Source organism: Petaurus breviceps, unplaced genomic scaffold (genome assembly GCF_028583685.1).
Source record: "Petaurus breviceps papuanus isolate PSGF00001 unplaced genomic scaffold, PetGlider_PUasm1.0 90633, whole genome shotgun sequence".
Lineage (NCBI taxonomy): Eukaryota > Metazoa > Chordata > Mammalia > Diprotodontia > Petauridae > Petaurus > Petaurus breviceps.
Genome location: NW_027187293.1, coordinates 500,843 through 517,858, shown reverse-complemented (window position 1 = coordinate 517,858; position 17,016 = coordinate 500,843). Strand labels below are relative to the sequence as shown.

The window sequence follows — 17,016 nt, the reverse complement described above, 5'->3', positions numbered from 1 at the left end:
AATAAAAAAACAAACAAACAAATAAAAAACAGCAAAGGAAGCCAAAAAAGAGTAGTCTGAAACAGGAGGGGAAAAAATGTAGTTTCAAGAAACAAAGGAATTTCTAGGAGGAAGTGGTCAGCATTGCAAATGCAGCACAGTAGTAGTCAAGGAGATTTAGCAGCAGTACAAAAAAAAAAAATCAGAACTTGGAGAAAGAGGAATGAATTTGAATTTCAGTTCAGCTATTTATTTGGTTGCACAAGACTCAGGCAACTTGTAACTGCCCTTCTTGGTTTCAGTTTTATCACCTACAAAATGGAGATCATAATAAGTGCTACAGAATTGTAGTTAGGACAAAATGAGACAAAAGAAGTTAGAGAACTCTATAAACTGAAAAGAATTATACAAAGGTAAAAAAAATTATTTTCAAAAGAGGAAAGGCACCATTAAGTACTGGAATAAGTATCAAAAGACAATATTTGACTTCTAGTTTCATTATTAGTTAACACTAGTCAAGCCACAATATTTTTTAGATCTTGGCATATCCATTTGTAAAATGGACATGAATACAACTTTCCCACCATATTCACAAGTTTGCTAGAGGGATCAAATCAGAGACAACATCTATAGAAAGCACTTATTAAGTTGTAATATATACATGAATGTTAGCATGTTAAAAAGACCTATTTCAAAAGGTCTCTTTTTACAATGCCCCTAGATACTAAAGATATGCCCTTGGATTTGTTCTGGATATATTCAGTACATAAATTCAGCAAATACAAAATCTAAGTATGAATATTTGGAATATTATTCTTGAACATTACTCATGATTGCTATAAATGTTACCTTGAAGATCCATTAGAACATCAACTTATTTTAAGCAGAGCAAGTAGGGACTTTCATTCTCTGTTATATCCTTAGTATCTAGTATAATGTGGGGTACATAATAGGTGCTTAATAAAAACTTGCTTGCTCTATTCATTTTGTTAAAAGGTTACATCAGTCTTACATTCTCAGACCCATTTAAGGCTATTCAATGACTATTTATGCCAGCTAGCTCTTAAGAGGAATCCTGTTTTGCTTTGTGCTGGTATATTGCTTGCTATAAATGGAACCTGGCCAAGACTAACATTACAAAAGCAGAATTTTTTAAAAATTGCTAAAATAAGTACTAAGTAGTATTTTTCAAATTCTTCACATTAAATCGTGTACCCAATCAAGTTCTTGAAGTCCAAAAGTTTCACTGCCTTTGAATGGATTCATTGTTCTATACACATTCTGTTTAGCCAGATATAATGTGACATCTGCACAGCTAACAATCATTTTCACAATGTATTAATATATTAGCTAGCTAGCTCTCAATAGTTTTCTGAATTGGGTCAGAGATGATTTCTAAATTAAAAATTTTTCATAATGGCTATAAATTGAATTTGTGTAACATTTTGAAATTTAGGAAGAGAAACTTCAATGAGATGAGTAAGAGTATTAACAAACACATTTCAGTAACAAAATATATATCAAAGGTTTAGTCTTTAAACTGTAAGAGCATAAGACTACACAAAGGCATTTGCTAACTCTATAAAATAACTTAAGACTTGAAATTTAAGCAACTATTATTTTACCAAATGATTATAGAACTATATTGTAAACACATTATTATAAAACTTTACCATTTCTGTAGAAAAATTATGTTATAGGTAGTATTTTGCCAGGTGAATCTTCATTTAATATGCTTGTCTATAAAAGCTGAATTTTCAGTGTAGATATATAAACATTTGCAGTATATTAATGAAATGAAACAAGTAAACTTTTTATTTTTTCTCCTACAGACTTTTGTGTTAGAATGCAAATTAGTTATAATGTATTAAACAAAACGTTTTCAAAATACCTATCTTTGGTTTTGTAGATAGATTCAACAACCATTACATAAACTTCCAAGAAAATGAACTTTAGGGGGCAGCTAGGTGGTGCAGTGGATAGAGCACAGGCCCTGAAGTCAGGAGAACCTGAGTTCAAATTTGACCTCAGACACTTGATACTTAACTAGCTGTATGACCTTGGGCAAGTGATTTAACCCCAATTGCCTTGCCTTTCCCCTTCAAAAGAGAAAATAGACTTTAGTATGAGATCTAAATTTCTTTCTTTTTTTTTTGGACATACCTTTTGAAAAGTGTAGACAATATAAAATATTTGGGAATCTACCTGCCAAGACAAACCCAGGAACTATATGAACACAATTACAAAACACTTTTCACACAAAGTCAGATCTAAATAATTGGAAAAATATCAGTTGCTGATGGGCAGGCTGAGTTAATATAATAAAAATGACAATTCTACCTAAATTAATTTACTTATTCAGAGCCATACTTACCAAACTACCAAAAATATTATATAGATCTAGAAAAAATAATAACAAAATTCATCTGGAATAACAAAAGGTCTAGAATATCAAGGGAATTAATAAGAAGAAATTAAAGGGAAGGTGGCCTAGTCATACCAGACCTAAAACTGTATTACACAGCAGCAATCATTAAAACTACTTGGTACTGCCTAAGAAATAGAGTGGTCTGGGGTAGCTAGGTGGCACAGTGAACAGAGCACTGGCCCTGGAGTCAGGAGGATCTGAGTTCAAATCCGGCCTCACACACTTAACACAAAAAACTAGCCGTGTGACCTTGGGCAAGTCACTTAACCCCAACTGCCCTACCTTCACATCTCCAAAAAGAAAAATAAATAAATAGAGTGGTAGATCAGTAGAATAGGTTAGGTACACAAGACACAGTAGTCAACGACTATAGTAATCTATTGTTTGATAAACCAAAGACTACAGTTTCTAGGATAACAACTCACTATTTGACAAAAACTGCTGGGAAAACTAGAAAAGAGTATGGCAGAAACTAGACACAGACCAACATCTTACATAGTATGCCAAGATAAGGTCAATATGGGTACACGATTTAGACATAAAGGGTAAAATTATAAGTAAATTAGGAGAGCAAGGAACAGTTTACCTGTCAGATTGGTGAACAGAAGAATTTAAGACCAAATAAGAAATAGAGAACATTAAGAAATACAAAATGGATACTTTTGATTAAATTAAATTGAAAAGTTTTTGCACAAACAAATCCAATGTAACCAAGATTAGAAGGGAAGCAGAAAGCTGGGAAACAATTTTTATAGCCAGTATCACTGATAAAGACCTCATTTCTAAAATATATAGAGAAATGAGTCAAATCTATAAGAATAAAAGTAATTCTCCAATTGATAAATGGTCAAAGGATATGAATAGGCAGTTTTCAGATAAAGAAATTTGAAGCATTTGGGGCGGCCAGGTGGTACAGTGAGTAAGGGCGCCGGCCCCGGCGTCGGGAGACCGGGGATCGGTTCCAGCCTCAGATACTTGGCACCCACACAAAATAACTGGCCATATAACCTTGAGCAAGTTACTTAACCCAAATTGCTTTTAAAAAAAAAAAGAAAAGAAATTAAAGCAATCTATGAAAAATGGTCTAAATCACCATTGATTAGAGAAAAGCAAATTAAAATAACTCTGAAGTACCACATTGCAGCTATCAGATGCGGCTATCAGGCTAGAATGCAAAACAGGAAAACGATAAATGTTGGAGAAGATGGAGGCAAACTGGAAACACTAATGCATTGTTGGAGGAGTTGTGAACTGATCTAACCATTCGGGAGAGCAATTTGCAACTATGCCCAAAGGGCTACAAAACTGTGCATACCCTTTGATCTAGCAATACCACTACCAGGTCTGTATCCCAAAGAAACCATAAAAAAGGGAAAAGGACCCACATGTACAAAAATATTTATAGCGACTTTTTTTGTGGTGGCAAGAACTGGAAACTGAGGGGAATGCTCATCAATTGTAAAATGGCTTAACAAGTTGTGGTATATGAATGTAATGGAATACTATTGTTCCATAGGAAATGGTGAGCTGCCCGACTTCATAAAAATCTGGAAAGACTTGCATGAATTGATGCTAAGTGAAGACAGCAGAACCAGGAGAACACTGTACATAGTAACAGCAACATTCAGCAATGAGCGACTTTGTTAGACTTTACTCTTGTGAGTAATGCAATGATATTCTAAGACAATTCCAAAGACTCTTGATGGAAAATGCTGTCCACATCCAGAGAAAGAACTATGGAGTCTCAATGCAGATCAAAGCATACTATTTTCTCTTTTTGTTTTTTCTTTCTCGTGGTTTTTCCTTTTTGTTCTAATTCTTCTTACACAAAATGATTAATGTGGAAATATGTTTAATATGATCACAACTTGTATAGCCTATAACAGATGCATGCTATCTTGGGGAGGGGGAAAAAGTTTAGAACTCAAAATCCTATAAAAGCAAATGTTGAAAAATAAAAATAAATTAACTTCAAAATAATTAATTTCCAAAATAAGAGTGATATAGGACTGAAAATGAAGGCATCTTTGTCTTCAATTAGGGAATGCTTTGTGACAATCTTTCAGCTTTAAAAATGACCACAGAAAACATTTCATTATAAAATGAAAAAAAAAATAGTGAATCTTTTCAGATGCCATTAGATGGCTTAGAGAGAATAAATTTAGAGATTTTCATCTTCAGAATCACTGCACCTAGAGAAATTAAAATTAAGGTAAGGGAAAAAAGGTACAGCAACAGAAAAATGATTTTTTAAGGGCAACTTACCTTTTCAAAAGGAATGGTTTCATGAATTCAGAAGAAATAAATATATTCCATAATCAGAACTGGGGGTCCCAAACTTTCCCATTTGCATTACTCTAAATCAGTGGTCTCCATAGTGGGGTCTGTCTGCGGCTTGACTCCAATGAATATAAGATCAACCAATAATGGGGTGGGGAAATGGATCATATCCTACCATTTCCAGGATAGTAAGTCACGGCATTGGTCTCTGCCATACCTCATATCCTGATCCTCTTCACAGCCCTTTACATTCTCTCAGCTTTGCCTCCTTCTCACTGATATGCAAGTTCTCAATATCCCCATTCTGACAACAACAGCTATACCAATGCCACTAGGAAAACTATTCTATCACACCCCATATATTCTCTGTATCCCTCGTTCACCTTCTGAATGCATCAGTTGCCTAAGCCTGACAGGGAAGCATTCTGCTTTAGGTCAATAAATAGTAAGTTAGATTCTAGTGGAGGAACAAGAGGGTGAGTAGACAAAGTACTACAACATGCTGTCCTAATATTCTCTTCCAAACAACTTTAAAATTATATGTCAAATTGAATTCTGAAGTGGCAGAGCCAATATATAGTCAGAGTGAAACATTCTTCTAGCCCAAGATAACTGAAGATTCGGAAAGAGAAATCTGTGACAGAGGAGTGAAGGTTGATGAGGAGCCCACATGGATGAAAGACCAGTGGTAGAACTAGGTGGAGCTGCAGGAGCTTTCAAGCCAGAAATGGTAAGGAGACCTGGCAGCCCTGGACACAGGACCAGACACTGTTTGGCAACTCCATTGCCCATACCTACTTCTGGGTTATAGATCAAGGGTAGAGAGGAACACTTTCCACTCAAGAGGGAGTGGAAGGAAGCCCTGAGGGACAGTATACCTCTTTTGGTTCCAAAGGATCAGGGAACCTGAATAACAGTATCACTTCTGGTCCCATAGGAGTGGGGGCCCTCAGAAGCAGTACTGATTGCAATCCCAAGGAGCTGCTCCTGGGTGATAATCAGAGTCAAGACCAGGAAAGCAGTGACCACAGCTCTCCCCAGATCACCCCACCTTGGAAGTACTGAAAACTTCTAAGCCTTCAAAATATGATGCTGCAGCTGACTGGAAACTCTTAGAACTAGCACTAAAAACAGCAGCATGAAAAAGCCTCAAGGCTAAGACAGTGCATTGAAAGAAACCATTCAAATAACATGTAGTCAGCAGCTACCATGTTAAAGTATTAGAGGATTTGGAATAAGACATTCCAGAAGGCAATAAAGGTGGGATTGCCCCAAGAATAACTGACTCATCAAAACTTAGTATAATCCTTCAAGGGAAAAAACAGATGTTTAAAGAAACAGAGGACTTTCAAGCATTCCTGATAAAAAGACCAGAGCTAAATAGAAAACCTGACTTTCAAATACAGGACTCAAGAGAAGCATAAAAAAGTAAGTATGAAAAAGAAATCATAAGAGACTTGGTAAGGTTAAATTGTTTGCCTTTCTATATGGGAAGATGATACATGTAACTTCTAAGAACTTTATCATCATTAGGGCAGTTGGATGGATTCAATATCGAAAGAAGACATGGGAATGAGTCGTGTATGTTGGGATGAGGGGGAAAAAAAGGCAAGAAAGAGGTATGCCCTGAGAGAAGAGACAAAGAAAAGGGAAAATTATCTTAAATGAAAGAGGCATGCAATGAAGAGCTATTCTAGGGGAGGAGAAGATGATATTGAGGGCGCAAGCAATGCTTGAACCTCATTCACATCTAAATTGGTTCAAAGTGCGAATATATATGCATATATATACACACATATATAAATATATATACACATATATATACATATACATACATACACACACATATGTTAAATCCTTTGTCCACACAGCTGCTAAAGAGATTTTTCCTTGAGGTCACACTACTCCCCTACTCAAATTTAGTGATTTCCTATTAATGCCATGATCAAATATTTCATCTTTATGTTTATTTCTATTTTGTTTAAGTTTTAGAAACTAAATGATAATTATTACAACAGAATATATGCATAATTTACATAAGTAAATATATACACATTGGAGATGTATACTTTAAATTATTTTAGTGATACAAATACATGTGGGGTATCATTTTGTTTGAGCATCTGTGTAAAAACTAAGCAGAAAATGAAAACACAAACTACACCCTGCCCACACACACTTCCATTGAGAGGGCAAGAAAAAATGAGGGAGTAGGAAGGGTGGGTTATTTATACTTATCCTGAAAAGTCTTAAGGCAATTTTATTTCCAGATGTGTAAACTCACATTCCCTTACTAGACTAGTAGGGAGATAGTAGTAACAGAGGAAACATTGTAAAAAGCAGTCTTCACAATTAATCTGTGAATTTCATAAGAAATCTACCACATCATTAGAAGAATGCTATTCCATTGAAAGCAATAAAGGAATAATTTAGGCACCTTTGCTTCAATTATATAATGTAATGGCAGCCCTAAAATTACAACTGTCAGCCTATGTTTTAGTCTAGTTAAAAAGCTACTAAGCGTTGTCATCCTCAAAATTAGGACCAATGATTCTTTCTGTTTACATGCTGAAATACTAAAAGAAATCATATTTTTTTTCAAACTGGCCAATTCTGCTTCCTTTCATTCTTTTCCTGGAGTCAATAAAGCTCTATAACATGTTAGACATATTCAATAACTAAAATTATTCAACTAAAAATCCATTTCTCAAACAAGGAATAATAATACTGGTCATTTTCTAATTTATAAAAATTAAAGCTATCCTATGTATTTCAAAGTGCTGTGCAACTTCAGAGAAAAGATACTACTTAAATATAGCACAGTGGACAGAGCACTGAGCTTAGAATCAGGAAGACTCATTTTCTGCATTCAAATATGGCCTCAGACAATACCTGTGTGACTCTGGGAAAGTCACTTAATCATATATGCCTCATTTCCTCATCTGTAAAATGAAATGGAGAAGGAATTAACAAACCATTTCAGTATTTTTGCCAAGAAAACCCCAAATGTGGTCACAAAGAGTCAGACATGACTATTAAATGACTGAACAAAATACAAAACAAGATTACATTTACAGTTAAGGGTATCCTTCCTAGCATTTCATTTGACTGTTGGCTTCCATTAATTATAAAACCATGTTGACTGGGTCAACTACAAGTTTATATCACCAATTCACTCACCACAGCAGTTTTTCTAAACCCTTCTATTCCTTCTCCAAAATTCCCATACCTTCCTCTCCTTCTCCCTCTCTGAGCTAAGAACTTTCACTGAAAAACTGAAGCTATCTGCAGAACTCCTCTTTTCCCCTGTTCATCTTCCATCACTAAAATATCTTCTACAGCTATCTCCTTCATTCATTTTTTCTTGAAGCGATGGCCCTTCTCCTTTCTAAGGCAAACACTTTTTACATGTACAGGTGATCCATTCCATCCTGTCTTCTCTAGCAGACAGCCTCCTCCATCATATTCTAGTTGTATGACCTCTGCTTTACAGTCTCCTTTCTTGGTCCTGCTTGTTAACCATGAGAGTCACTTTCCTTTGGGTGACTCAAGTCACCCATTTCTCTTCTCTACCTCTGGTATTTCATAGTAACCTCATCAGCTCTCAAAGTTTCAATTATCATCTCTATGCAGATGAGTCAGATCTACTTGTCTAGCTTTACAGTCTCTACCAACCTCCATCTCATATCTCCAACTGTCTACTGGACATCTCAATATGGCGATCTTGTCAATAATATGTCTAAAAGTATACTCCTTATCTTCCTCCCCACCCCCCAAACACTCCACTCTGTCTAACTCCCTTACTACTGTCAATGGTATCACCATCCTCCCAGACATCTAAGCTTGAAACCTAGGTATCATCCAGTCTCTTGTCAAGGCCCATCAGTTTTATGTAATTTTGTAACTTTTCTCATCTGATTCTGCTACCATGGTGGTACAACTCCTCATCACTTAATGCTGGACTACTGTAATAACCTCTCCTTACTCCAGTCTATCCTCCACTCGGCTATAAAACTGATCTTCCTAAAATGCATATCATACTTTTACTCAATAAATTCCAGTGGATTCATATTACCTCAAGAATAAAAAAGAAAATCCTCTGTTTGGCTTCTAAAGTCTTTTATAACCTAACCCTTCCTACCTTTCTTTATGCCTTCCACATACTCTGCAATTCAGTGATACTGGACTTCCTTGTACCACATCCTGACTCCTGCATTTTCACTGGCAGTTCTCTATGCCCATAATGCTATCTCTCATCTCCACTTCTGAACTTCCCTGGCTTACTTCAAATCTCAGCTAAAGTTTCACTTTCTTCAAGATGCCTTTCCCAGTCTTCCCTTAATCTTAATGCCTCCCCTCTAAGACTATCCTAAATTTATTGTGTACATAACCTGTTCACACATAGTTTGTTTGCATGTTGTCCTCCAATTACACTGTGAGCTTGAGAACAGGGACTATTTATTTTTTTGTAACCTGGCTTCTGACCTCATCATTCAACTGAAACTGCTCATTCCAAAGTTACCAATGATTTCTTAATTGCCAAATCTAATGGTCCTCTGCTTGATTATTGCCTTCAATGATCTCTCTGCAGTTTCTGGCATTGCTGACTTCTTCCTTTGGAGTATTTTCTCCTCTCTGCATTTTCTTGACTTTCCTCTCTCCCGGAACTCTCCCAGCCTGACCACTGCTTCTCAGTCTCTTTTGATAGGTTTTCATCCAGGTAAGAATCCCTTAACTGTGAGTGTCCCCCAAAGCTCATTTTGGGTCCTCTTCTCTTTTCAACTCTATGCTTTGTTGGAATTTTATCACTAGTTGTCACGGTTTCAATGATAATTTCTGTGCAAATGATTCTCAGATTTATTCAGCCCTACCTTCTCTCCTGAACTCCAGATTCTGTATCTCAACTTTTGATGGACATTTCAAACTTGATTTCCCATAAGCATCTAAAAATGTACAAAAAAGAACTCATCATCTTTTCTCCTATCTCCACTTACCTCCTCCCAAACTTTCCTTCTACTACAGAGGGAAATCTTTGTTTGCCAAGTTCTCAACCTTGGTAACATCCTCAACTCCTTTCTTTAGCACTCCCTACGTTTCCAAACTGCAGCAGTTAGATGGTTCAGGGATGAAGTGCTGGGCCTGGAGTCAGGAAGACCTGAGTTCAAATCTGGCCTCAAACACCACTAGCTATGTGACCAAGTTACTTAACTTGTTTGCTGAAGAGGCAGTTAGGTGTCTCAGTGGATAGAATGCTGGACCTGGAATTAGGAAGACCTGAGTTCAAATACAGTCACTTACTAGCTATGAGATCCTGGGCAAGTCACTTAAGCTTGGTTTACTTCAATCCACTGGAGAAGGAAATGGCAAACCACTCTAGTATCTTTGAACAATATGGTCCATGGAGTCACAAAGAGTTAGAAATGACTGAACGACTTAACAACAATGACATATCCAATCAGTTGCCAAATCTTACAATTTCTTTACCTTTAACTTTTCTCAAATCCATTCCCTTATCTCTACTAACACTGTCACCCTTCTATTATAGTCCTTTTGTTAGCTCTTGCCTATACTTATGCAGTAGCCATTTATTTAGCTTTCCTTCAAGTCTCTCTCCTCATTCCTCCACACAGTTATGAAATTCATTTTTCTAGGGTGCTGATTTGAACACTTCCCTCCTCCTTACCTTCTACCCAAGGAACTCTAGTGGCCCACAATATCTCTAGGATAAAATATAAACTTCTCTCTTTGGCATTTAAAGCTTTTCATAACTTGGGCCCAATCTACTTTTTCCAATCTTCTTACACTCTACTCTCTTCCATGTACTCTAAGATTTAGCCATACTGCACAACATGCTACTCCTTGCATAAAACACTCCATCCTCCTGTCTCCATGCCTTTGCCTTGGTTATTCACTGTTCCTGGAATGCTCTACCACCCACCTTCTGATGCCTAAAAGCCCCATCTTCTTTTAAGACGCATCTCAAGAGCTACCTTCTCCAGGAGCTCGACACAGTGACTGGCACATATTAAGTGCTAAATAAATATTTTTTTATTAACTGTAGTTTGACATTTACTCAGACTCATAGCATATAGGTTTACAGGGATATGTTTATGTTTCCAGGCAAATAATAGACACATTCATACAAGGGAAAACATTTCACTAAGCAGCACTGCAGAATATATCAAGAAAGTTACATCATACACATCAGTTATAAAAGTTACTATACAACCAGTGGCTGCAAATCCAGAACATACCATATTGCTAAGATGGTGTCCCTGACAGAGCTCTTCCCATGTTTGCTGATCCTGTTTGCTCTCCCATGAGCAACTGAAATGGCTCACACCATTAGGCTGTGAGCTGTCTTCTCCACTCAGTTGAGGCTACTACTTATTCTGGCATCTTCCTGAGCTATATTCCATTGGAGTCTTCACTGCATCACAACTGTAAGCACTTTTAGTTTATAGCCTCAGGTCTTTTCCCATTACTTGGTAAATACACACACCAGTCAGGCCAACCCAGAGAACTAGTTAAAGAAGTCTCTAGGCATTTAAAACTCACTTTTGAATCAAACTACTCTGCTGTTCAAAAAGACAATTCTTTTTAACTCCTAGCAAACATCTAGATGCTAGCCTAGATTCTTGTAAATCAACTCTGAAGACTGGTCTAGCTTGGGGCCATGTAGATTACTTTAATAATAAGATTGAAAAGGGATAGGTGAAATTGTAGGAGCCAGTGGCATCTATCCTACATAGCAACCAACTGCTGTATTCCCTAGACACTTAGCAAAATTGAAATAATTAAAATAATTATACTTAAAATTGTACACCTGCAAAAAGAGCTAGAGTATAAGGATGCTGATACTTTAACATTAGGAAAAAGAATTTTAAAAATTATTAGGACTAGGGGTGGTCAGGTGGCTCAGAGAGTAAGAGCACCGGCTCCAGAGTCGGGAACCTGGGATTGAATCCAGGCTCTGATACCCGGAAATAACTGGCCATGTAACCTTGAGCAAGTTACTTAACCCCAATTGCTTAAAAAAAAATTACTAGGACTCCCTCATTCTAATTTTAAAATGAGAAAAAGAAAATCTGAATAATTTGGATACAATTTGCTTTTTATAATACAATTCTACTAAATTTATATGGAAATAAGTAGGAATCTACTACACAGTATCAAATTGTTAACTTTCATAGAATCACAGAATCTTACTGTTAGAAGAGAGTTATGAGGCCAATTAATCTACCTTTGAACTCTATCAACATGAAAAGTTCTAAAAGTTTAATCTATGTTGTTGTTTAGTTGTTTCAGTTCTGTCTGACTCTTTGTGACCCCATTTGAGTTTTTCTTGGCAGAGATACTGGAATGGTTTGCCATTTCCATCTCCAGCTCATTTTACAGATGAGAAAACTGAAGCAAACTAGGTTAAATGACTTGCCCTGGGTGACATAGCTAATAAAAGGCCTTGTCTGAGGCCAGATTTTAACTCAGAAAGATGAGTCTTACTGACTCCAGGTCCTGCATTCTATCCACTGCACCTTCATAGGCAGGTCTCACAAAATATCACTTTCATATTATAAGGATAATTTAAGGTCACAGAAATAATAAAATAATTCTTACTTAGCAATTATACTCTTCAGTAACAGAATACTTTTCATTTTCTCAAAAGGCTTCAAAAGATTAATTTATATATGATGTGTCCTTTGAAGTATAGTACTTTGAAGAATATATATTATTAACCTTTTTCTATAGAGAAGTAAACAGGCACAATGAAGCTAACTAATGCTTCCAAGGTCACCTAACAAGTTGCAATTATGAAAATCAAATCCATGAATCTCCATTTAGTCATTCTCTTTTATATACTGTTGCCTTCCAATTACAACATATTCCACATTAAACAAGAAAATGCCTGTTTTGGAAGAAGAAAATAAAAATTCAGATGTTAATATAGGTTTAATCACTGGGTTTATTAAGTAACAGCAAAATTCTATAATCAGACTATCATATGAGCACAGAGATTGCATGGATCACATGTCTCTCTGCTGCAATAGTGTACATGCCAGATTAAGGCTGAGAGATATGATGAAAAACAAGCAGAGGAGACAAATTCAAGTTAAAAGTCATATGGACAAAAATGTCATTCAGTTGTACTAAGAAGATTTATTAGTATACATAGAGTTAGATGTAGCTACCAACTGGGTTTTTAATCATATTACAAACAGGACCATTCAACCACAAATGCAAATCAGTTTGGCAAAACTTCAGAAGAAAATTGTCTCTTATATAATAATAGGAATGTATTCATTCTGACAACCTTCATCACATTCAAGTACAGATAAGCTATAAGAAGTTTAATTTTTTTAAATCTAAAAATAATTAAATTCATCAAATCTTATTCCATAAACCCACATATATTCAGCATTTACATATCTGCAAAAATCTTTACAATCACTGTGAAACTAAAAAGCCAAAGCAATACATTTAGAAAAACGACCACAAAAAATGACTCTGAAAAATAAGATCAACTAAGATAAAAAATCACTAAGGAAAAAACAAACTGAAAATACTATTGATACAAAATTTTCTCTTACTTGCTTATTCAAGACCGATCCTTCACTCCCAAATAGAACTATCCTAATATTCAGCATCAGTTTAGACTACCAGATGACCAACATGCCAATCTAATTATGGATCTTTTCAGAGCATACACTGGTATCTAAGGCAGAGCTAAAAGCAGCCTGCTGCTATCAGGAAAAGGCCAAGAAGATTTTGGGGGTGGAGTCTAAATAACCAAGTCAGATTAATTAACTCCTACAGAATCATGCAAGTTCACATAATTTTTTGGAGGGGAAGTAGGGTCTGGATGTGTGATTTAACTGGTGCTGAGAACTGTTGTGGAACCTTATGTATAGTCTTTTTTTTTTTAATTGTTACAATATATAGGAAAAGATATTAAGCACTTCCAGAAGAGTGCAAATAAAGAAATGGTAAATAAATACTTGTCACTAATCAATTTCACAGAAAAACAGTATAGTGCTATTAATTAGATTCTATTCATTCAAAAAGACATATTTTTAAAGTCTAACTATGCTACTCCCCTGCTCAAGGAACTTTAATGTATTCCTACTGCCTTTGGGGAAAACACAAACTATTTAGTTTGACATTTACAGGTCCTTCATAATCTGGCTTCAGACTTTTTCCAAATTTAATGCACATTTACTCCCCTGCATAGATTCTACTATCCAGCCAAGGTGGCCTACTTGGGTGTTCCTGAATTTAATCACTTTCTGCCTTCCAGGTTTTGCATGGGCTTTCCTCATGCCTAGAAGGCATTTCCTTATTATATGCTACCTTAGAGACTCAGAAGAAGAGCCAGATCTCTACCAGGAAACTTTTTCTGATCCTCTTTGCTAGTGCTGGCTCCCTCCTAAAATAATCTGGTTTATACTGGACTTGTTACAAGGGTCTCTTCCCTTCCCCAAAGTTAAGTCAGTGCCTGGAGGGCAGGTGCCCTTCTTTTGGGGCTGGTCTTTATCTGTCCAGAGTTGTAATTTCATTGATATAGGGAGCTGTTGGTGAAGAAATTCTATCAATGCAGAATAGTAACTGTTTTACAATCTTAAAGTATTGACAGGTTTTCTCAAAGATTAAATGCTTAACCCAGTGGCCCAAGATGGCCTTCCTAACTGTGAAGTTAGTTTTCTATTCACTACACCAGGCATGTCTCACCTTGTACATAAAAGGTTGCTTGCTGGGCTATGAGATGTAATTATTATATGTATTCCACAATAATCTTTAAAAAGGAAAGATAATTTGAAATCACAATGGTGTGAAGGTGACCTGGGGTTCTTTACAACAATGCCAGGAAAGGATAATCTCTGTAGATTCTATCTTTGTGGAGAAGCTTCATATACTGTTGGGAATGGAATCTTTCTATTTTCTGTAGACCAGCTTAGCTAAGTGAACAAAGAAATAGCATATCACTCGTAGAATGGATATTTGATGATGAACCCTTTTGGCCATGATAACAGATGAAAAGAAGAAAAATACAAATATAAAATCATATGTGTACCAATTATCTTTTACTTAACCAATGTAGGAAGTCTGATAGGGGCAGGTTGGAAAATTAGGATAATAAGGATATCATAAGGATATCACGTAATATCTGCAGAGCAGCAAACAGTATCATCATCACCTGAAAGAATTAATGTGCTTTGTAGTGACTCTCAAAAAAACTACTAGAGGGGCGGCTAGGTGGCACAGTGAGTAAAAGTGCCAGCCCCGGAGTCAGGAGAACCCGGGATCAGTTCCAGCCTCAGATACTTAACACCCACAAAAAAAAAACTGGCCATGTAACCTTGAGCAAGTTACCTAACCCCAATTGCTTAAAAAAAAAAAAAGCTACTGGAGACAACAAGAATACTATGGTATAAAGAAAATTCAAAATGTTTTTCTGGGACTTACTTATATCAAGGGGAGGTTCTTAACCAGTACACAGAGAAAAGGAAGAGATGAATGATTTACAGTAACCCCTAATACTGAAAATTCACCAACAAAGCCTAAGAACACTGAGAAGACTTACATTCTGTGAGGTGAGGCATTCCTTGGATTCAAACCAAGAAGGGAGGATGACAAAATAAAGGGAACTGAAAATAAGATGAAATGTAAGTAATGGGGACAAATATAAGTCTTGCCCTTAGGCTAAAAAATTTAACTATGCAATCTTGGGAGGATTGTGTTTACTTCAAGGCACAATTTAAAACAATCAGGAGAGTGAAGAAAATGGTTAGGAATCTGTAAACTGAAGTTTAGTGTAGAAATAGAAGACTTCTCAAGGTTTGATTATTATCTTCAAATATCTAAAAGGTTTTTATTTGAAAGAGGACTTACTCTTTCCAAAAAGCAGAATGAGGATGAATGACCAAAAATCATATGAAGGCAGATTTCAAATGAATATACAGTCTAATGCATAGACCTGACCACAGAAGAATGTGAAATAGTAAATATCTAAAACAGGCCATAAAACCTATCTTATTTAATCCTTAATGTATTCAAAGTACAGTATTATAGAATCAAATCACTACCTGTTAATGATCTTTTGGGGAAAAACGCTTTTCCAAAATTCCAAATTGAAATTCTAGATACTTATGTTCTGTTACAGAATATAATCACTTTATCTTTTGCACTAGGCAAGAAAGATTTTTACCACTTTATTTGTACTGTACAAGTGATTGGAGCTTACAGAAATTCTCTTACCTGGAGTACCCAGATTTGAATTCAGAAATAAGCATTTTCAGGAGCTTACTATGTTCCAGGTACTATGCTAAATGCCTAGATCCGAACAAAGGTAAAAAATGAAAGTTCCTGCTCCCAAGAATTTCATATTCTATTGGAGGAGAAAACTATGTATCTACACAAGATAAATATAGGAGGTAATTGAAGTTCTTCCTTCTCACGCTCCTTGCAAAAAACAAAAATAACATAAATTTGTAACATATCAAAAAGACCAAATAACTGCTTCCAAAAAAAAAAAATACTTAATATAATGTACAAGTACAGTCTAGGAACTAGAGTGATGGATGACCTTGAGGAGCTCCTGTCACCTTCCATGGTTACCACATTAGTCAGTGAATTTGTCATATAGCAGTCACCTTAGAAGGCTATGAGAGCCTAACCTTGGAAAGACATGCTATGATTACAGAATGGAAGGAAACAAGATAAGAAGAGTTTGGAAACATGGCAGAAACAATTCCTTAAGAAGGAGTAAGGGGACAGCCACTGAGTAGAAGGGGTCCAAACAGAGTCACCACCAGAGGGATTATACTCAGAGCACTTCAGTTAAAGTTTTGCTCATCAAGGTATTGGGGAGCACCATAATGAAAAGCACTAAATGCAGAAGTTAAACCACCATACATATTTTTTAATGCAGTTTTACCTGTATATGTAGGAACAAAATGAGTTAGAAAAAGAGAAAAGATAACACTTTTTTTTTACTTAGTGCTCTCTTAATTTCAAAATGCTACTTCGAATTGTCGCCTTGTTCCAAAATGATGCTTCCTACTCTTAAAAATCTAATTTAGTCTATTTTACAAAAAAAAGAAAAAGAAAAAAATTCTTTCTTATTCAATACTTACTTTTCCTCAGCAGCACCAGAACCAAGTGTTTCTTTTAGTATGATAATGAGAACTAAAAGGAATTTACCTAAAACTGAATAGCTAAAATTTTAAAAAAAATGTATGTGTGTGTGTGTGTGTGTATATTTGAATATGTGTATATACATTCATATACACATATGGGGTGTCCCAAAAGTTTTAGTACAATTTTAAACTTTT

At 35.8% G+C, this 17,016-nt stretch overlaps 1 protein-coding gene across 6 annotated transcripts in view; it reads right to left on the bottom strand.

Annotated features, from left to right (window-relative positions):
• Positions 1–17,016, bottom strand: part of CEP170 (centrosomal protein 170) — a 153,922-nt gene that overhangs the window by 122,024 nt on the left and 14,882 nt on the right. The window lies entirely within an intron of this gene.